Genomic DNA, 23,274 nt, shown 5'->3' on the forward strand with positions numbered 1-23,274 from the left:
GCCATTTTTACAAACACTGTATATGATAGTGCTTTTATTCAAAGTTCCTAAAGTATCTAAGTGAAGTACCTTACATTTAAAGTGTTAACTGTAAATCTTGAACCTGTGGTTCTTAAAATAAAATAAGAAAATATTTTTCAATATAAAAACCTATTGGACTGGAGTAAGTCTTTGTTCCTCATTTATTGCCTGTGTGTGTACAACAAATGCTTAACACTACTCTCTGATAAGGCTACTGCTCGACCACACTACCACAAATAGTGCATTAGTATTATCTGATTTTGCCACCATCTTACCTGTAAGGGGAAACCTTGGAATTTGTGCAGACTATTTCATCATTTGAAATAGTATACACAGAGCCAACTTCCTACACATGGTCCCAGAGGTTCACACTCCTACTAAAGTCTTCTGCCCACCTCAAGGACCGATAGGTTTTGTGAATCCTAAGGACTTGCAGTTCTTACTCCCTATCAGTTGGTGGATACTGCTCAGAACTCCGAGGCTACAGCTCACTGTTAGGTGCCTTTGGATTCCAGCTCATCTTCTGATCACCTGATTTCATTGGGCGGACTGGATAAGAACCAGTTTCTTCATCCATACAATGTGAGTCATAAAACTTCTTGGTACTAGAAATTGTTTATCCTCCAAATCCAGAGGGTAAAGTACATTGCGTATTTTGTTCCTCATCAGACAACCACATGAAGTCTTGTGTTTTTCCTTCACTTTCTTTTGCCTGTCATTGAAAGTCTTACTGTTACAGAAGCGGCAGCCTCCACTTCATATGTTCTGGAGAACGTAGCAAGGGTGAAAAGGACACTTTGTGATTTCATACCTGAAACGCCCAAAAAAGGCTCAACCATGTTGTCATTCTAAAGTCTGACCTAAGCAGGGGAAAAGGCTGTAGAGTGTTGTTTGCTGCCCCCAGTTCCCATCTCAACCAGACCTGTATTTTCCTACTTGTATCTTGTTGTATCATACAAAAGTTAAGTAATTCGAAATTGACTGAGGTTTACCTTCCATTAGAGAAACCTTTCAAAAGTCTGTGTATGGATACCTACCTTCCATAAGCCACTACTTTGCCATGCAATCATCCACAACATTTTAGTTCCACTACTTGAGGAAATCGGCATAGTGACGTCCGTTCTTTTCTGTGCCACACGCTGATGTGGAGAAGAGATACCCTGTTAATTTTTTAAGTGTATTGGACCCTTTTGTCTGTTTTTTGTGTTGACCCTTGGCGCATCATGATGTCCCCGAAGAACGGGTTCAAGCCTTGCGAGGCCTGTCACCATATGATGTTGGGGACAGATCGGAATCCGGTCCGTTTGTGTTTGTAGTGCAACCCGAAGTTGTGCTTTGAGTGCCAGGCCATGCACCCGAAGGCATTGAGGGAGCGGTCCCTAAAGCTCATGAAGGCCCGACGCTCGACTCTGCATCGTTCATGGTGTCACTCATGAGGAGTGTCTTGAGACTGTTCGCGGAGTCACCACCACTCATCATCATAATATTCGTGTCATTCAGGTCAGAGAAAGAAGTCGTCAAAGAAGGCCAGGCGTTTTCCAACTTCACCGCATCGCTCAGCCGATGCGACGTGGGAGGAGTGTCCTTGCTGTGCTCCGCACCTCCCCAATTTTCCGTGAGCCAGGGCGACCCTTGCCAAACTCAAGGAGTTTTGAGGCCATGCGCCTCATATTTGGTCATTCTGACCCTTCTGTGGCACCTTCGAGGCCTAGGGGTTCATATGAGGGCCCTTTTGGTTCCACGCCAGCGTCTTTGGCCTCTGCCCCCAGTGGTCCCTCCGGATCCTTGCTGACCCTGGTCGTGCCATCGCGACCTTCCCCGACACCAGCTAGGTCATCAGTGCTTCTGACATTGGTGGTGCACACGATCGACGTTGACCCAATTCTTACCCACGATGACCCGGAGAAAGAACGGTGCCTGCCGACGCTGCTTCTGACTTCGATGTGGTTCTCACCCCAGATTGGGTTTGGACCCTTATTACTTTGGGTACAAATACAAGAAAGGATAGGAGGGGACGCTGGACCCTTTAGAATACCAGCTAGATAACCCTGATTTGGACTGGGCACAGGAATAGGGTGAAGCTAATGGTCTAGATACTTCTCCAGATGCTGGCATGCATTCTCATCCTACCGTGGCTACGGCGGAGGGAACCTCTTATTCTGTTGTGGTCAGTAGGGTGGCTGAGGTCATTGACATGGAGCTGTCCACTGTAGCGGTCAGGACGAATCTCCTGACGGAGGTGCTTCAAGCTGGGGCTTCTACCGCCGAGCCTCCCCTTCAATGAAGCCCTCATTGATGTCCTTCCGGGTACTTGGTCCAGACCCAGAACATGGGCTCCTGTAAACAGTAGAATTGCTCGCCCCCATCAGCCTGCTCCAAACGACCCTAAATTCCTGGCCCAACACCCCTCACCTGAGAGCCTTTTCATCCAGGCATCATTGTCATCTGGTGCATTACTTTCCACTCCCCCGGATAGAGAATCAAAGACCAACTTGGTAAGAAGATGAGGTTTTCTTCCTCCAGTCTGGCGTTGCGGTCGGTGAGCACTGCATGCCTTTTGTGCTGCTTTAACCACTGCTTGTGGGATACGGTCCTGCAAGTTCTGCCGCAGATCCTGGAGAAGACCCGGGCTAACATCTCCCACGCCTTTGCTGATGGGAGAGATGCAGCTAAGTTCACCATTCCCTGTGAAATGGACACAACCAATTCTACAGGTAAATGGGATGCGTTGACGGTGGCCTTGAGGAGCCATGCCTGGTTGAGGGCATCTGTTTTTCCAGGAAATGTCCAACAGACCCTCATGGACATGCCCTTTGATGGCACCTGTCTCTTTGGGGACAAGGCGGACTCAGCGCATGAGAGGTTTGAGTGCCGGCTATGGCTCGATCCCTTGGCCTCTCTGTTTCACCTCACCACCAACAGTCCATATTTTGCCACTTTCGTGGCAACGGAACGGGCTTCCTGTTGGGTCCCTTTTACAGCCACCGGGGATGCAGAATCCTGCAGGCCCATGGGACAGGAAAACACAGGTTTGCCCACTCCACCCTGGTGCAGCCTCCAAACCTTCCTAGTCCGTACCCACCCTCATATACCAGTTGGTGGCAGGATTCGCATTCACCTGCCCCACTAGGAGACCATCACGACAGACAGGTGGGTTTTGCATATCATACAAAGGGGGTAATCCCCACCGGCCATGCCTCCATCTTACGGCCCCTTACCAGATGATCATCTGGCAATTCTCTGCTAGAAAGTCACGGCTCTCTTCGCCATAATGTGCCATAGAGAGGGTCCCTGTGCCAGAAGTAGGCTGTAGTTGTTATTCCTGCTACTTTCTGGTGCCCAAAAAAGGCAAAGACTTATGTCCTTCGGGCCCTCATTCTGTTCTGCAAGAAGAAGTTCAAAATGCTCACTCTGGCTCATGTCTTGTCTGCCTTAGACCCAGGAGACTGGATGGTAGCGTTATACTTGCAGGGTGCTTGTTTCCATATTCCCATCCTGCCTGCCCACGGGTACTGTCTACGATTCCTAGTAGATCACGAGCACTTTCAATTTACTGTGATCCCTTTGGGCCTTACCAGCACCCCTCGGGTGTTCACAAAAGTGATGGCGGTGGTTGCAGCTCATCTGCGCAGGTTAGGGGTTTCGGTCTTCCCCTATCTCGATGACTGGCTGTTGAAGGCAGACACGCCCCAGAAAGTTGTCTCCCACCTTCAGACTAAGGCGAACCTCCTGCATACATTGAGGTTCACTATAAACATGCCAAAGTCTCACCTGACTTCCTATCAGATGCTCCGTTTAATCGGGGCTGTTCTGGACACAGTGCAGTTTCGGACCTATCCTCCCAAAAAGCGAATCAAGAATATTCATGCTATGATTCTGATGTTTCAGCCTCTATCCTGGCTTTCGATGAAAACAACTCAGAGGCTGCAGGGCCTCATGGCGTCCTGCATCCTGCTAGTGACACATGCCAGATGGCATATGCGGGCTCTTCAATGGGACTTAAGTTCCAGTGGGCACAGCATCAGTGTAATCTCTCCGACATGGTCTAGATCTCGGAGGGGACTGTGAAAGATCTGCTGTGGTGGCTTTGGAATCTGGATCTCTTGCTTCCCCAACCAGATATCTCAGTAGTGACAGATGCCTCACTCCTGGGATGGGGCGGCCACATAGCAGAGGCGTAGATCATAGGCCTCTGGTCTCATGCGGATTCTGGGCCCAACATCAACCTTCTGGAGCTCCAGGGAATCACGCTTGCATTGAAATCCTTCCCTCTCTCAAAGGGAAAGTAGTGCAAGTGTTCACAGACAGCACTACTGGCATGTGGTACTGCAACAAACAGGGTGGAGTAGGGTCCTGGACCCTTTATAAAGAGGCTCTGTGATTCTGGACATGGCTGGCACATCAGGGCATATCACTGGTGGTTCAACATCTGGTGTGATCCCCAAGCGTCAGAGCAGACAAATGCAGTCATTGAGTCAGTCGATCTAGAATGGCGTCTACATCTAGAAAAGGTGCAAGGTCTCTTTCACAAATGGGGAGAGCCTTGGTTATCTGTTCGGCTCTGTAGAGAGCACTCAATGTCAGCTGTTTTGCATGCTGAAGTTTTCATGACTGCACTCGCTCTGCAACGCTTTTAGTCTTGAGTGGATCTCTGGCTTCCTTTACGCCTTCCTGCAAATACCACTTCTGGCCCAAGTAATCTTTGTGGCTCCAGATTGGGCACGGAGAGTACGGTATCCAGAGCTATTGAGCATGGCCACCGATCTTCCAGTCAGACTGCAAATTAGGGAGGCACTTCTGGTGCAGCAGCAGGGGATGGGTCTCCATCTGAAGCTGTCCAATCTTCGCCTTCCATGTGGCGATAGAGCGGCGGCAGTTGACGGCTTTTGACCTTCCACATGAAGTCTGTGAGTTTATCTTGGCAACCAGGAGTCCCTCCACCAAAATGGTATACGCTTGTCGGCATCAATTTGTGTCATGGTGTAGAAACAAGTCTCTTGATTTCCTCCACCGCCCCCCTCCCCCCACCCCCCGCTTCTTTCTCTGCAGTTCTTTGGTTCATCATATCTTTCACCCAGTAGGGCTCTGCATTGGCACTGTTTAAAGGTTACTTGGCGGCTCTCAGCCTACCTAATGTTGGCGGACAAACATTCTCTTTTTAAGTCTCCTCTTGTGGGTAGATTACTTAATGGTCTTACCCATTTGTAAACCCCCCCCACTTTATCACGCCTCAGTAAGACCGTAATGTTGTTCTTACTTAGCTGATATGTGCTTCCTTTGAGCCATTACACAGCTGTTCTGTGCGGCTCCTTATTCTTAAAACTGCATTTCTGATGGATACAACTACCTGTGGATTCCTCACCTAATGAATTCTCCCCATGCGCAGCATTCAACGGAAACTTCTCTCTAGCTCTGCGCCACGGCGAGGACATCGCAATTGCCCGGCTCCGCGTGATGTCATCGTGGCAATAAGAGGTCCTTGCCGCCGTGCTGAAGTCAGTTCACTTTTTTCCGTGCCTCCGATAACGGTTACTTTTCTGTTACCTGTATCATTAGCTCTTCGGAAGGTATACTTTGTGTATTTCCAGAATGTCCGCTCCGAAAAAGTCGGGGTTCAAGCCTTGCAGGGAATGTGGAGGTTGCATGTCTGTGACTGATCCGCACAACGATTGTCTTTGGTGCCTCAGTTCCGATCACGACTTCCAAGAATGCGGATACTGCCAAAAGATGAATACGAAGGCATTGAAGGAACGCGAGTCAAAGCTTTTCTTTGCAAGGTCCAAGAAGGAGAGGAAGCGGCACCATCGGTCCTCTTCTGGAAAGTCATCCCATAAGAAGTGACGTCATCGTGACTCCCGACGTCAGTCCAGAAGTTGGTCGAGGTCTCCATCGTCCTGGCACCAAAGGTCTTTGGAAGTGAGTCCGACTGGGTCCCCCTCAACCTGCGACGCCGCAAACGTCCCCGGCCCCGTCAGTCTTTGAAGTTGTGGATCCTCAGTCATCTGGCTTCGCCAGTGCATCCTGAATCTGAAGAGTCCAGCCCGGCACCGGCTCCACAGGCTTATCCTTCGTTCCGGGCTCCGGGTACGGATCCTGCGGCATTCCTTAATGCCATGTTCCAGATTTTTCAAAATATGGCTCCGGGAGGTGGTGCGCCGGCTGGCCCCACTGGTCGCCTTGCTTTCAATCTCGTTCCAGCTCCATATAAACCGACGCCGTTTATACCATTTTGTTTGGCTGGAAATTCAAGTCAGGCCCCTCTGCCGACAGTGCAGCCCTCGACGTCGAGGGAGAGACCTTTGATGCTGGTGTTGGAGGTGATGGGGTCGGATGTCGGCATCGGATGCGGGTGCCTTCTCCATGGTGCTGATGGATCCATCTGCGGCGTCAGTGGATCCGGAGAACCTGTCATGACGCCTTCCCGGCGCCATTCACCGACATTGCTCTGCTCCATGACTTAGACTTTTAGAGGAGAGGGAATATCAGCAGCAATTCCTCGAAGAAGGGGAGATCACTGACCCCCAGGGTGATTTCCCTGGGTTGGACACAGCAAGTGGTCTTGATACCTCTCAAATATTATCTGGCCTCCCCTGATGAATATACAGAGGAGGCAGCCTCTTACCAATCTTATTAGGAAGGCCGCAGCATTTCTGGATCTTCCTTTACCGACGGCGCAGGTGAAGACCAACCTTTCGACTGAGGATTTGCATTCTGCTACAGCTGTGGTGGATCCTCTTTTACCATTTAATGAAGCCCTGATGGATCCGATCGAAGAGGTTTCGAAGAAGCCTGTTTTTTTCTTTGGCTGATAGTAGGTCGATGGCCAGGCATTATAGATCTGCGCCTGGGGACCCGAGTTTTTATCCAAACACCCTTCACCAGAGAGCTTGGTGGTGCAAGCATCCTGCTCTTCGAGGTCGGCCCCTGGTTCGTTTCCGGGAGTACCCTCAGACCGGGAATCCAAATGGATAGACCAATCGGCCAGGAAGGTGTTTTCTTTTTGCAGCATGGCTCTAAAATTGCCAATGCAACATGTATTCTGGGCAGGTATATCCATGCCATAATGGATGCGACGAAGACTGTACTTCCGGACATGTGCCAGGACTTGTGTAGTCTTCTTTCGGACGCTCGGGTGGTGGCTACACAGGTTATTCAGACAGGGCTGGATACCACGGACTCTATTGCAAGAGCCATGGGGACTTCCGTTGCCTCCAGACGACATGCGTGGTTACGCACTTCCGGATTTTCGACAGACGTCCAGTCTATGTTGCTGGATCTGCCCTTTGATGGGGCAAAACTGTTTGGTTCAAAAGCGGACTCTTCGCTAGAGCGCTTTAAAGAATGTAGGGCCACAGCTAGATCTTTGGGTCTGCAGGCTGCTGCTACCCCATTTCGATCTCTTAGACGGGTGCATGTTTTTGGAAGAGGTTCTTTCTTTCGTGGGAGATCGCAGCAGTCCTCCAGCCTCCCTTATCGCTCATACAGGGGGCGGGGTAGAGTCGGCACAAGAGGTGCCACCCAGCAGAAGCACCCTTCCTCTTCCGCTGGAGGGTTATCTCAAGGAAAGAAGCCCTAGTCCTCTCACCATTGTTTCTTATACCTCTCCGGTAGGGTTTCACTCTTTCTTCCCATATGGGAGTCCATAACAGACTTCATCAGTTTGGTGAGAAGAGGTTACGCCCTTCCCTTTCGGGAGATTCCGCCTCACTTCCCTCCCCGTCTTTCCTTTTTGTTCAGAAGATCATCTCTTGCTGTTACAACAGGAGGTTCTCTCCCTATTATTGAAAGGTGCAGTGGAGTTGGTTCCAGAGTAAGAAAGGGGTCAGGAGTGTTATTCCAGGTACTTCCTGATCCCCAAGAAGGATGGTCATCTGAGGCCTATTTTGGACCTGAGGATTTTGAATTGGTTCCTCAAACAGGAGAAATAAAAAATGCTGACTCTATCACAGGTGCTTTTGGTGTTGGACAAGGAGGATTGGATGGTGTTGGTCGGCTTGCAGGATGCTTATTTTCACATTCCCATTCTCAGGTCGCACAGGAAGTATCTCCGGTTTGTGGTAGGATCGCAGCACTACCAGTTTGCGGTCCTTCCTTTTGGTCTTACTTCCGCACCACGGGTCTTCACGAAGGTGATTGCAGTTGTTGCAGCACACCTCAGGAGAAAGGGAGTAGCAGTATTCCCTTACCTGGACGATTGGTTGATCAAAGCTGAGTCTCCGGGGCTTGTGCTGCGTCATCTGCAGCTGACAACCCAGTTGTTGTTCAGTCTGGGTTTTTCAATAAATGTGCCCAAGTCTCACCTAGAGCCCTCTCAACGTCTCCTGTTCATAGGGGCAGTACTGGACACAACATTGAATCGAGCCTTTCCTCCGCCACAGCGGATACGGGACATTCAGGCGCTGGTTCCAATGTTTCAAGAAGGAGCAGTTGTTCCGGTCCTCAAGGTCCTTTGTTTGCTCGGTCTGTTCGCTTCTTGCATTCTGTTGGTCACGCATGCACACTGGCATATGAGGGCTCTTCAGTGGTGCCTCCGCAAGCAGTGGCTTCAGCACAGAGGAGATCTCGGGGAATCGATAAGGGTCTCCAGAGACACTGCAGCGGATCTCCGATGGTGGGCTGTGGAAGGCAACCTTTCTCAAGAGAAGCCGTTCTCGCAGCCAACTCTGGTGGCCACGGTGATAACGGATGCCTCCACCGTAGGGTGGGGAGCTCATCTGGAGATCAAGGGTCGTTGGTCTCCAGTAGAGCCAAGGTTTCATATTAATCTGCTGGAACTGCGGGCGATTTGTTTGGCCCTCAAGGCCTTCCTCCCTTCCCTTTGCGGTCAGTCAGTTCAGATTCTGATGGACAACACAACTGCGATTTGGTATATCAACAAACAGGGGGGTGTAGGGTCGTACCTTCTTTGCAGAGAGGCTCTGCGACTCTGGTCCCGGGTGCGGGACCATCAGCTTTGTGTAGTGGCAAACCATTTGGCCGGGGTCCTAAACGTACATGCGGACAAGCTCAGTCGCTTCAGTCGGATCTAGTTCTTTACATCTTTCAGATGTTTTTTTTTCCCTGAATAGACCTCTTTGCCGCTCGAGAATGCGCATTGTCAGTCGTTATGCAGCCTCCAGTATCCGATGCAAGGAGCGTTGGGGGGCGCATTTCAGATGTCCTGGTGCAACCAGTTGCTTTACGCGTTTCCTCCCATACCCTTGATTCCTCGGGTTTTGAGGAAGATTCGGCAAGACCGGGCCCAAGTCATTCTGAAAGCTCTGGATTGGCCATGAAGGGTGTGGCATGCAGACCTTCTCCGACTCACTGTACCCGCCGCTCCGTCTCCCTCTCAGGGCAGACCTCCTTTCGCAGGGGCAGGTTCGACACACCACCTCCAAAGCCTTCAGCTTCATGCCTGGCGCTCGAACGGGGCAACCGGAGCCAGACGACACTCCACCAAGTTGGTCTATGCAAGTAGGTGGGCTAATTTTGTTCGTTGGTGTGGGGAGAAGAAAATGTATCCCTTAAGTGCCCATCTTTCTGATGTTTTGTTGTTCGCGTTGTTCATTGGCTCAGCGTGGTTGTGCTTTGCCCACGGTTAAGGGCTATCTTTCGGCCCTTTCGACTTATTTTTATATATTCCAGATCAGCCCTCCCTATTCAGATCTCCTTTGGTTGTTCGATTTTTAAGGGGGCTTACTAATAAATTTCCTCCCAGGCCTTTTATTATGCCGCAGTGGGACTTGAATTTGGTGTTGACTTCCTTGCTGCCCATTAGGATATTTGTTTTTCAAAACGGTGGCCATCACTTCGGCTAGACGTGTTAGCAAACTGCAGGCTCTTTCTGCTCACCCGCCTTTCACCACTTTTTATAAGGATTAGGTGGTTTTGAGGACCAGGGTGGCTTTCCTCCCCAAGGTGGTGTCTCCATTTCACTTGGGACAATCAATAACTCTCTTGACGTTCTACCCTCCTCCGCATCCATCTAAGGAGGAGGAAAGACTCCATCGTCTGGACCCTAGGAGGGCTCTCAGTTTTTATGTCGACAGGACGAGAGAGTTCCGGTTGGATGAACAACTCTTTATTGGATACGTGAGGAAGGGGAAGGCCGTCCACAAGAGAGCGATCTCCAGGTGGGCTGTTCTTTGTATTAAAATATGTTACTCATTGGCAAAGAAGGATCCTCCTGAGGGGATCAGGGCTCATTCCACCAGGGCCAAGTCAACCTCATCGGCTTTGGCCAGAGGTGTTCCGATGGTGGACATCTGCAAGGCTGTGACTTGGTCTTCCCTCTACACCTTTGTGAAGCATTATTGTTTGGATGCAGAGGTGCGAATGGATGGCAATTTTGCACGGTCGGTGCTGCAGGATTTCCTGGTTTGACCAGACGGACACCCTCCGAGGTGGTACTGCTTTGGGACTCTATTCATTAGGTGAGGAATCCACAGGTAGTTGTATCCATCAGAAGAGCAAGTTACTTACCTTCGGTAACGCTTTTTCTGGTGGATATATTAGCTACCTGTGGATTCCTCACGGTCCCTCACGCCTCCCCGTTGTCTGTCTGGTCATACCAGGATCGGCTTGGGTGTGCACTTCAGTTTCAATGTTTCTACATATGTATATATGTTTATAGTTCACATTCAAGTTATTTTCAAGTTTGCAAACCATTCATGTTGGTATGTGCCCTTATTTAAAGAACTGTGCTAAAGTTTTTAGATGAAGATTCTCTATAAAGTTTATTCTTGTTAATCTTAAAGGGTGTAGATTGTCGATGTTCTTTATATGTTTCAAAGGCACCTAAGAAATTGCATGAACTGACGTCAGCACGACGGCGAGGATCTCTTATTGCCACGATAACGTCAAGCGGAGCCGCGTGGAGTCGGGCAATTGTGATGTTCTCGCCTGACGTGCAGAGCTAGAGAGAGAAGTTTCCGTCTAATGCTGCGCATGGGGAGAATTCATTAGGTGGGGAATCCACAGGTAGCTAATGTATCCACCAGAAAAAGCGTTACCAAAGGTAAGTAACTTGCTCTTCTGGTTGCCGTGATCTGTGCTCGCTGGGTGAGTGAGCTTCAGGCTCTTTCTTCTAAACCCCCGTTGTTGTCTGTTTTCCCTGACAAGGTGGGGCTCCATACGAGGGCCTCATTCCTTCACAAAGTGGTCACGCCCATTCATGAAGCCCAATCCATCACTTTCCCTTTTTATTCACTCCCACATTCATCTCACGAAGAGGAGAGACTCCACCGCCTGGATGCAAAAAGAGCCTAGGCATACTACCTCAATCTTACCAAAGATTTCAGGTTGGATGATGAACTCTTTTTTTTGGGGGGGGGGACGAAGAAAGGGAAGGCGGTGCAGAAGTGTAACATCTCACGATGGGTGCTTATTTGCATCAAAAAGTGCTACGCTTTGGCTAAGAAGTTTTTTTTTAAAAAATACATATTTATTTTTATTTTCTATTTTTGCCAACTTCATAGGGATTCGAGAGGTACCCATAGTTTGTGGGTTCCCCTGGAGGAGAACAAGAATTTATCCCAGACGACTCGGAGAGGCATCGGTCAACTGCACCATCGGCTTCAGTGGGGCCTATTCACCCAAGGTCTGATTCGGACCCTTTTTCCTATGGGGAGGAATTGGATGGATCCCTGGACCATTATGAATACCAGGATGACCATGCTGTGGACTGGGAACAGGATTTGGGCGAAGCCAGTGGTCTGGATACTTCTCCTGACGCTGGCATGCTGTCTCCTCCTACTGTGGCTACGGCGGAGGAAGCAACTTACAGTATGGTGGTCAGTAGGGCAGCTGAGGTCCTCAGCCTTGAGCTACCTACTGTGGAAGTCAGGTCTAATCTCCTGACTGAGGTGCTTCAGCCTGGGGCTTCTACTTCAGAACCCCTTCTCTCATTCAATGAGGCCCTCACCGATGTCCTTTTGGGTACATGGTCCAAACCCAACACAGGGGCTCCTGTGAACAGGACTATTGCTAGCCGCCATTGGCCTGCACCGACCGACCCAAAATTCCTGTCCCAACACCCCACTCCTGAGAGTCGTGTTATCCAGGCTTCCACTTCTTAAGGCGCATTCCCTTCCGTACCCCAGGATAGTGAATCCAAAAGGCTGGAACAATTTGCCAAGAAGTTATCTTCCTGCAGCCTCGCACTGCGGTCTGTGAACACTGCATGTTTTTTGTGACGTTATACCCACTCCCTGTGGGTTACAGTTGCGCAAGTCCTGCCGCAGATACCGGAGGAGGCCCGTGCTATCGTCTCCCAAGCAGTGAAAGATGGGAGAGATGCAGAAAAGTTCACTATCCGTTGTGGGCGGGATACGAGAGACTTTCTGGGCAGATTGGTTGCAACAACAGTGGTCCATGCCTGGTTACGCACTTGTGGCTTCTCGGGGGATGTCAAACAGTCACTCATGGACATGCCCTTTGATGGCACCCGTCTCTTTGGAGACAAAGCGGACTCTGCCTTGGAGAGATTCAATGATTCCCAGTCTACGGCTCGGACCCTTGGTCTTTCCTCCGCCACTCGCCCGCCGCATTCAGCTTTTCATCCATTTCGTGGAACACGGAAGGGGCACCCTTTCATGTCCTCAACCCAGCCATCGTGCCACGCACGCTGGGCAGCCTATGCATGGCCGAGGTCGCGGAATTCCACGTGGCTGTGAGACAGGGAACCATAGGTCTGTCCATTCCACCTCTGCCCCCCCCCTGCAGTCTCCAAACCCTCCTAGTCCGTCCCGTCACTCCTACCCAGTTAGGGGCAGGATCCGCCATCACCTGCCCCACTGGGAACTTATCACCACTGATGGGTGGGTTTTGCAGATCATTCGGAAGGGCTACTCCTCCCCACCCTCCTTTGGAATCTGCAGCACCACACACGCCACCATCCTTCCATCATCTTCCGGAGGATCATTTTGTGCTTCTCCACCAGGAAGTCATGGCTCTCTTGGCCAAGGGAGCTATAGAAAGAGTCCCTGTGCCAGAAGTGGGTCGTGGTTGTTATTCCTGCTACTTTCTTATACCAACGAAGGACAAGGGCTTACATCCAATCCTAGACTTTCGGGTCCTGAACTACTTCCTCAAGAAGGAGAAATTAAAAATGGTCACCCTGGCTCAGGTTCTTTCTGCCTTAGACCCATGAGACTGGATGGTAGCGTTGGACTTGCAGGACGCTTATTTTCACATCCCCATCCTGCCTGCCCACAGACGTTACCTACGATTCATGGTAGGTCACGAGCACTTTCAGTTTACCATGCTCCTTTTCGGCCTTACCAGCGCCCCTCTGGTGTTCACAAAAATGATGGCGGTGGTTGCAGCTCATCTGTGCAGGTTAGGGGTCTCAGTTTTCCCCTACCTCAATGACTGGCTGTTGAAGGCGCCTTCTCCCCAAACAGTCGTCTCTCACCTTCAGACTATGGCGAACCTCCTGCACAAGCTGGGGTTCACTATAAACGTGCCGAAGTCACACCTGACTCCCTCTCAGACGCTCACTTTCATTGGAGCTGTTCTGGATACAGTGCAATTTCTCGCTTATTCTCCAGACAAGCGAGTCCAAGACCTTCAGGCTATTATTCAGATCTTTCTTTCAGCCTCGGTCTTGGGTTTCGGTGAGTGTGAGCCTGCTGGGCCTCATGGCCTCCTGTCTCCTGCTAGTACACATGCCAGATGGCATATGCGCACTCTGCAGTGGGACCTAAAGTTCCAGTGGGCGCAGCATCAGGGAAATCGCTCAGACATGATCCAGATCTCGGAGGGGACTGCGAAAGACCTGCAGTGGTGGCTTTAGAATCCAAATTGTGTCAACAGCAGATCCCTCTCCCTTCCCCAACCAGAACTCTCTATAGTGACAGATGCGTCACTTGTGGGTTGGTGTGGCCACATGGGAGAAGCAGAGATCAGAGGCCTCTGGTTTCCGGCGGAGTCGGGCTCCACATAAAAATGCTGGAGCTCCGGGCAATCAGACTTAGGTCAAAAACATTCCTTCCCTCTCTCAAAGGGAAAGTGGTGCAGGTGTTCACAGACAACACTACCGCCATGTGGTACTCCAACAGACAACGCGGGGTAGGGTCCTGGACCCTTTGTCAGGAAGCACTACGCCTCTGGACATGGCTGGAATATCAGGGCATTACGCTGATGGTTGAACATCTGGCAGGCTCTCAACGCCAGAGCAGACAAACTCAGCCGCCGACGCACAGTCGATCACGAATGGCGTCTCTATCTGGAGGTGACGCAAGGTCTCAAGTGGGGAGAGCCTTGGTTAGATCTGTTTGCCTCCGCAGAGAACACGCAATGTCAGCTGTTTTGCACGTTGGAATTTTCGAAGACGGCACTCGCTCGGAGACGCTTTTCATCTCGAGTGGAGCTCCAGCCTCCTGTACGCCTTCCCGTCTAGCCCTCTTCTACCCAGAGTTCTCAAGAAAATCAAGTACGACCGGGCCCAAGTTATCTTGGTGGCTCCGGACTGGGCTGGAAGAGTGTGGTATCCAGAGCTATTGAGCATGTCCATCCATCCTCCACTCAGACTGCCTCTTTGGGCGGATCTTCTGTCACAGCAGCAGGGGACGGTTCTCCATCGGCACCTGTCCAACCTCCACCTTCATGCGTGGAGATTGAGCTGCAACAGTTGAATGCATTTGCCCTTCCACCCAAAGTCTGCAAAGTTTCTTGGCAGCCAGGCATCCATCGACTAAAACTGTATATGCCTGTCGTTGGAATAAATCTTGTGGCGTGGTGTACCAACAAATCTGTTGATCACATTTGTGCCCCTCTGTCAGAGGTTCTTCTGTTCATTATTTAGCCCAGCAGGGCTCTGCTTTGGGCACCCTTAAAGGTTACCTGATCAGCCCTCACTCTTTAAATCTCCTATTGTCAGTAGGTTCTTAAAAGGGCTCACCCACTTATTAACTCCCACTCCATTTATTATGCCTCAGTGGGATCTTAATCTTGTACTTACTTAGTTAATGTGTACCCCCTTTGAGCCAATGCATAATTGTCCCTTGCGGATCCTCGCATTCAAACTGTCTTTCTTTGTCGCTATCACCTCTGCTTGCAGGGTGAGTGAGCTCCAGGTGCTTTCTTCAATGCCTCCAAACTTGTCTGTACACCCTGACAAAGTGGTGTTACGCATTAGAGCTTCATTCCTTCCTAAGGTATTTACACCATTTTATGTAGGCCAGTCCATCACTTTGCCTACCTTCTACACACTCCCACACCCTTCCCATGAGAAGGGGAGAGACTCCACTGTCTGGACCCAAAAAGAGTGTTGGTGTTCTACCTCCATTGTACTAAAGATTTCCAGGTGGACAATCAACTCTTTGGCTATGTGGGTGCTAAGAAAGGGAAGGCGGTGCAAAAGCATATCATCTCTCGATGGGTGCTTCTTTGATTCAAAATGTGCTACACTTTGGCTAAAAAGCAACCTCCTGAAGGCTTGCGTGCTCATTCTACCAGAGAAATTGCGGCTTTCACTCCGTTAGAGCGCGGAGTTCCTGTCCTGGATATCTGTCGGGAAGCTACATGGGCATCCCTGCACACGTTTGATAAGCATTACTGCCTGGATAGTCAGGTCCGTCGAGGCGGCTACTTTGGTCGTTCAGTCCTGCAAGACTTTCTAGTATGATCTTTGTTCGCAGCCCACCACATAGGATGGCATTGCTTGGGTATCAATTCTAAGGTAAGGAATCTGCAAATAGAAGTCTCTATCAGATGTACAGGTTAGTTACCTTCGGTATTTGAAATATCTGGTGGGAGACACATTCTAGTTGCAGCTTCCTTACCGCCCACCCATCCTCCCCGCTTTGCGAAATTATTTCTGGGGACAGGTGTTGCACCCTTTCAGGTCCTTAGCTCTGTCACACCAATCTCAGTGTTCTTAGCGGCTCTGCGCTCTGGCGTGGAAAGTCGTTAAAAGAAACTGACATCACTGCGCGAGGGCGGCGTCAGTGTACTACTCCAGACGTCATCAAGGCATCAGTCGATGCCTGCGGAGTCAAACAACGCCACCTACAGACGCCCAAGGGTATTGCTCGAAGAAAAATCTCCAGATACAGTCTAACGCCTGGGGGGAAATTCTAAGGTAAGGAATCTGCAACTAGAATATGTCTCTACCAGATATTTCATTACCGAAGGTAAGTAATTTGTACTTTAGGCCATTTGGGAGCTTGCATAAGGGGTCGCACTCCTTATCAGTATAAAGGTTTAAAAAAAAAAAAAAAAAAAAACCCTGGTTTCTAGTGGCTTCTGCACCCCACCCCCTGCCAAAAGGGGCAGATCGGCCTAATTAATAAAGGCCAATCTGTCCCCAGGGGGGGCAGAAATGATCTTTTAAAAAAATTGCTTGAGGGGGGAATAACCCTTGCCTAAGGGGTCACTCCTGTTCTCAATATAAATAAAAGCATCCCTGGTGCCTAATGGCTTCTGCCCTCCCTGGGGGCAGATCAGCCTATTTCTGATGGATACAACTACCTGTGGATTCCTCACCTAATTAATACTCCCATTGCGCCAGCGTTCGACGGAAATCTTCTTCCTAGCTTCTGCACGTCGACGAGTTACAATGTCGCAAAGAAAGTCAGGATTCAAGCCCTGCCGTGAGTGTGGGGGCAAAATGTCGGTAACTAACTAAGACTGTTTGTGGTGTCTTAGTTCCGATCATGATGTTGACAAGTGCGATTCTTGTCAACATATGAATCCTAAGGCCCTGAAAGAGCGCGAGGCTAAGCTTTTTCTGGCGAAGTCGAAAAGGAAGGAAAAGAGACATCATCGAAAATCCTCGTCACCGAAGTCTCATCGGCGTCATCGGGACTCACGGCGTCATCGAGAATCACGGCGCCGGTCGAGTAAAGAGAGGTCGAGGTCACTATCAACTCGACGTCGGAAGACTTGGGAGGTCAGTCCCACTGTCACTCCCTATCCGTCGACGCCGTTGCCTTCTCCAGCCTCACCGACTTCGCCCGGGTCATCGGGCCAACCACCTTCAGTGTTTGAGGTTCCGCAGCCTCAAATATTTTCTCCGTCGTTGCAGACGTCGAGGTCGGTGTCGCCTTCGAACCAGGCACCCCAGTACCCGGCTTTCCCGGCCCCTGGAGCTGATAGTACCGCATTTTTAAATGCGATGTTTTCCATCTTCCAGCTGATGGCTCCAGGTGGTGGACCGGCTGGTCCTTCGGGCCCTTTGGCCTTCAACATGGGTGCTCCGGCTCCGCTTCGACCGGCACCCTTTATGCCCTTTCTCCCCCTGGGGAACGTGGGCTCGGCGCCGGTATCGGCTCCGGTGGCTCCTGAGACTTCGGCTCCGGCGGCTTCGATGTTTCAACCAGTGGCGCCGTCTAGACCTCCTGCAACTCCGAAGCAGTCTTCTCTCCATGCGACTCCTTGATCGGCGTCGTTCTTCAACATCCGCTGACGCCATGTTGACGCCGAGGATAGAGGAGAGGCTGCACTCGAGGAGGCTTGCTCTCCGCCTCCTTGAAGAGCAGGAGTACCAGAGACAAAACATGGAAGAAGGAGAGATTGAGGACTCTCGTGAGGGTCTCCATGGGCTGGACACTGCTAGTGGCCTAGATACTTCCCCGAGTGGGACTTGTCATCTCCTGGGGAGTATACAGAAGAGGCGGCCACTTTCCATTCTGTTATCAGGAAGGCAGCTAGCTTCTTGGATCTTCCTTTGCCGGTAACTGAAGCCAAGCAGAATTTGTTGACAGAGGTGTTGCACCCGGCCTCTACATCGGCAGAACCACTTTTGCCGTTCAATGAGGCTTTGCTGGACCCTGTTTTGGAAGTCTGGAAGAAGCCGGGGTCTTTTTCAGCTGTCAATAGATCTGTGGCTAGGAGGTATCGGGCTGCACCGGCTGACCCTGGTTTTCTTACCAGACATCCAACACCTGAAAGCTTGGTGGTCCAGGCTTCCTGCTCGGCAAGGTCTGCTCCTGGCTCTTTTCCATCTGTGCCCTCAGATAGAGACTCCAAGAAGATGGACATGGCATCCAAAAAGGTGTTCTCTTCATGTAGCATGGCATTGAAGTCCACCAATGCTACATGTATTTTAGGAAGATACATTTATGCCCTGATGGACGAGATTGCATCAACGCATACGGAGGTCCCTCAGGGGCTGTTAAATCTAGTATTGGACGCTCAGGCAGCTGCAACTCTGGTTATCCAATCTGGGTTGGATACAACTGACTCCATTGCTAGGGCAATGGGCACTGCTGTAGTTACGAGGAGGCAGGCTTGGCTTCGTAACTCATGATTTTCCTCTGATGTGCAGTCGACCCTACTGGGCCTTCCTTTTGATGGGGACAAGCTCTTTGGTGCCAAGGCGGATTCGGCCTTAGAGAGGTTCAAGGAGAGCAGGGCCACGGCCAAGTCGCTGGGCTTGCAAGCCACTTCTTCTGCCTCCTCCAGATTTTTTAGGAGGTTTCGAGGATTTGGTCGTGGCTCCTCCTCCTTTCGAGGGAAATTTCAGCAGCCTACCTCTGCTCTCTCCTATAGATCTTTTAGAGGGAGGGGTAGGGTCCGTACCAGGGGAGCCTCTCAGCAGCACTCTGCCTTTTCCTCTTCCTCTGGAGGGGTGCAGCAGGGGAAGCAGCCTTAGGCTTCCACCAATTCCCACTCACTCCACTCTTGTAGGGGGGAGGTTACTGAATTTTCTCCACAAGTGGGAGGGCATAACTTCAGACTCCTGGGTTATCAGCATTGTGAGAAAAGGCTACACCCTTCCCTTTTGGGAGTTTCCGCCCCCCATCCCGCCCATCTTATTGTTCAGAAGAACACCTCCTGTTGTTGGAACAGGAGGTTCAAGTCCTCCTTTCAAAGGGCTCGGTGGAGTTGGTTCCAGAGCAGGAAAGGGGTCAAGGTTGTTATTCAAGGTACTTCCTGATTCCCAAGAAGGATGGTCGGTTGAGACCAATCCTGGACATAAGGATCTTGAATTGGTTCCTCAAACAGGAAAAGTTCAAGATGCTGACCCTAGCGCAGGTGCTTTTGGCGCTGAACAATGGAGATTGGATGGTGTCTGTCGACTTGCAGGATGCTTACTTTCATATCCCGATACTCAGGTTGCACAGGAAGTATCTCCGTTTTGTGGTGGGGTCGCAGCACTATCAGTTTGCGGTCCTCCCGTTTGGTCTTACTTCAGCACCTCGAGTCTTCACGAAGGTGATGTCGGTGGTTGCGGCAGAGCTCAGAAGGAATGGGATAGCAGTATTTCCTTATCTAGACGACTGGTTGATCAAAGCCAGGTATCCGGAGCTCATGTTGCATCACCTGCAGTCGACAACCCAGTTGTTGTTCGACCTGGGCTTTTGGGTGAACATGCCCAAATCTCACCTTGAGCCCTCTCAGCGCCTCCTGTTCATAAGGGTAGTACTGGATACAACATTGAACCAAGCCTTTCCTCCGCCTCAGTGGATTCAGGACATTCAGGCGTTGGTTCCAATGTTTAAAAGTGGAGCAGTCATTCCAGTCCTCAAGGTCCTACGTCTGCTCGGTCTGTTTGCTTCTTGCATACTGTTGGTCATGCATGCTCGCTGGCACATGAGGGCTCTTCAGTGGTGCCTCCGAAGGCAGTGGTCTCAACACAAAGGGGATCTCGAAGGCTCGGTGAGAATCTCCAGAGATGCTGCCATGGATTTGAAATGGTGGAATGCGGACGGCAATCTTTCCAGAGGAAGGCCGTTCTCGCAAGCTACGCCTGTGGCCACAGTAATAACGGATGCTTCCACTCTAGGGTGGGGAGCTCATCTGTGGGACGTGGAGATCAAGGGACTTTGGTCTCCAGTAGAACAGGTGTTTCATATCAATCTGTTGGAGTTACGGTCTGTACGTCTGGCTCTCAAGGCCTTCCTCCCATCCCTTCGTGGTCAGTCGGTTCAGGTCCTGACGGACAACACTACTGCGATGTGGTATATAAACAAACAGGGAAGGGTAGGGTCGTACCTTCTCTGCAGAGAAGCTCTACGGCTATGGTCCTGGGCAAAGGACCATCAGATTTGCTTGGTAGCAAATCATCTGGCCGGAGTCTGGAACGTACGTGCGGACAATCTCAGTCGCCATTTCTCGGCCGATCACGAGTGGCGTCTCCATCCAGATCAAGTCCGGTTAATCTTCCAGATGTGGGGGTTTCCTCGGATAGATCTGTTTGCCACCCGGGAGAACTTGCACTGCCCGTTATTCTGCAGCCTCCAGTATCCGGTACAAGGAGCTTTGGGGGATGCGTTTCAGATGACCTGGTGCGACCAGTTGCTTTACGTGTTTCCCCCCATACCCTTGATTCCTTGTGTGTTGAGTAAAATTCGCCAAGACCGGGCTCAAGTCATCTTAATTGCTCTGGATTGGCCAAGGAGGGTGTGGTACTCGGACCTTCTCCAACTCTCACTGTGCCCTCCGCTCCGTCTCCCTCTCAGGGCAGACCTCCTCTCGCAGTCGCAGGGGCAGGTTTTACACCCCCACCTCCAGAGCCTGCACCTTCATGCCTGGAGATTGAACGGGGCAACCTGAGTTCTTTCTCTCTCCTGCCTGATGTAGTGGATGTTATCTTATCGGCCAGGCGACACTCCACTAAATCTATCTACGCTAATAGGTGGTCTAAATTTGTGGTTTGGTGTGGAGAGAGGCAGATTGATCCCTTACGTGCTCATTTGTCAGATGTTTTATCTTTTGCTTTGTCTTTAGCACAGAGGGGTTGTGCAGTGGCTACTGTTAAGGGTTACTTGTCTGCCTTGTCAGCCTTTCTTTGTCTTCCAGACCAGCCTTCTTTATTTTAATCCCCAATAGTACTTAGATTCTTGAAGGGCCTTATGAATAAAATCCCTCCAACTCCTTTCGTTATGCCTCAATGGGATTTGACCTTGGTTCTAACTTTCCTTATGGGGGTCCCCTTTTGAGCCTATGCATTCTTGCCCCATAAGATTATTGGTTCTTAAAACGGTTTTCCTAGTTGCAATTACCTCTGCAAGGAGAGTGAGTGAGTTGCAGGCTCTATCGGTAAAACCCCCTTATACATCTTTTTATGAGGATAAGATGGTGTTCAGGACGAAGGCTGCTTTCCTTCCGAAGGTTGTTTCACCCTTTCATTTGCCCCAGACAATTACTCTATCCACGTTTTATCCTCCGCCTCATCCGTCAAAGGAAGAAGAGAGACTACACCGCTTGGACCCAGAGGGCGCTAAGCTTTTATATAGACAGGACAAAGGATTTCAGGCTGGAGGATCAGCTTTTCATCGGATATGTGGGAAAGAGGAGAGGAAAGGCAGTCCACAAGAGAACACTCTCCAGGTGGGTTGCTCTTTGCATTAAAATGTGTTGCTCTTTAGCAAAGAAGGATCCTCCTGATGGTATAAGAGCTCATTCCACCAGAGCTAAGTCGGCCTCTTCGGCCTTGGCTAGGGGTGTTCCTGTGGTCGACATCTGCAAGGCCGCAACTTGGTCATCCCTTCATACTTTTGCGAAGCATTACTGCTTGGACTCTGAGATCAGAAGGGATGGCCATTTTGCACGGTCAGTGCTGCAGGATTTCTTGGTTTGACCATTCAGGCACCCACCACCGAGTGCGGTACTGCTTTGGGACTCTATTCATTAGGTGAGGAATCCACAGGTATTTGTATCCATCAGAAGAACGAGTTACTTACCTTCGGTAGCGACTTTTCTGGTGGATACATTAGCTACCTGTGGATTCCTTGCGGTCCCACCCGCCTCCCCGTTGCCTGTTTGGTCTAACCAAGTAATTCTTGAGTGTGCTCCTCTTGGTTTTGAGGATTTGTATATATTATGTATATATGTTTATATCTATATATATAGTTCATATATTTATTTACTTGTTTAAAAAAAAAAAAATGGTAGGTTGAATTCTCAGAATGATGTGTTTGGAATATCATTAAATATTGCTATTGTTCTTTCATCTCAATGGCCTATTATTCTCAGGCACATAAAAAATGTTGGTACTGATATCGGCACGTCGGCAAAGACCTCTTATTGCCTGTATGACGTCAGACGGCATCGCGTGGGCAACTGTGACGTCCTCGTCGACGTGCAGAACCTAGGAAGAAGATTTCCGTCGAATGCTAGCGCAATGGGAGTATTCATTAGGTGAGGAATCCACAGGAAGCTAATGTATCCACCAGAAAAGTCGCTACCGAAGGTAAGTAACTCGTTCTTTAATAGCATTATGTCCATGGCAGTGAAGGGGTTAAGGACATGAAGACAACACCCGCTTTAGCAAGAGGTTTCTGTTGACCCGGTGACAAAGTTGATGCAGGATACATTTGGGACTTTCCTATGGTAGTAGTATGACTATTTTGCCATTATCATGCTTTTGAATACTGTATTTGAGATTTAAGGTGAAATTGCTATTTGCGTGCCCTCCACTTGAACGTCATATTGGTTCTGCATGGAATAGTTACAAGGTGTATTTTCTCTTCTAGGGAATGACGGCTCCAAACGGGAATGAACAAGAAGGAACTGACCATTTTTATCTCACGAAGAAAGAGGGGACATAAACATGGACTATGTTATGAATTTAGAGTTTGATAGGTTATGTGGAATACCCCTTCCCCAAGATTTCTGTGAAATAAAGGTTTTTTTTCTAATTGTAAAGGCTGATGATTAATAAAATGGACAAAGGAAATGCATAATCCATGGCTCCGGTCTTGAGATTGAATCATAGTTCATAATTTCAATAATTATCAAAAGTAAATGTGCTTTGCTAATGTGTCCCTCATTAGTGCTGACCTACCATTAGTATTTTTTAGTGAAAGCTAACTACCCAACTGCATCTCCAATAACTTTTTTTTAACCAGTTTTAAATTGCATTTTCAATATCACAATCTTGAATAAATTACATCTATGAAAGTTACATTATCATTAGTAAAATCCGCAATCCAGCTACATCGTCATTAATAAAATAGTTTCACATCAGTATCAGCAGGAGTCCTTGGTTCAGTCCTTAAACAGCAACATTGGTAAAAACAAGTCATGTGTCGATGTTAACTCACATTCTGTCATTACCATAAGTGCTATTCAATCTTCCTATCTCAAGCAGGTACTGCAAATATTGAAAATCAACAGTGACATCCATGAAGCTATAATGGCCACTAGGAAGCTATTCGGGGACATCAAAGGGTGTAACAGAAGGGTGTTGTCACTCACCCATGGACAGGCTGGAAGGGGTTATGATGGAGGTGTGGGAATGTGGTTAAAAGGGGATGGGGGAGGAGGGGGTTATGTCCCCGCCAGGGTAGGTTTAAGTACGGGCCACCAACTCTTGAATGT

General features: G+C 49.7%; 1 long non-coding RNA gene across 1 annotated transcript in view; it reads left to right on the forward strand.

Annotated features, from left to right (window-relative positions):
• LOC138288419 (uncharacterized) overlaps window positions 1–22,521 on the forward strand; it is a 40,886-nt gene extending 18,365 nt beyond the window's left edge. Inside the window, exon 3 of the long non-coding RNA XR_011202391.1 lies at window positions 22,428–22,521. This is a non-coding gene — a long non-coding RNA (uncharacterized lncRNA). The remainder of the gene's footprint in view (window positions 1–22,427) is intronic.
• Window positions 22,522–23,274: the final 753 nt, after the last annotated feature.

This window comes from Pleurodeles waltl, chromosome 4_1 (genome assembly GCF_031143425.1).
Source record: "Pleurodeles waltl isolate 20211129_DDA chromosome 4_1, aPleWal1.hap1.20221129, whole genome shotgun sequence".
In the NCBI taxonomy this organism is placed as follows: Eukaryota; Metazoa; Chordata; class Amphibia; order Caudata; family Salamandridae; genus Pleurodeles; species Pleurodeles waltl.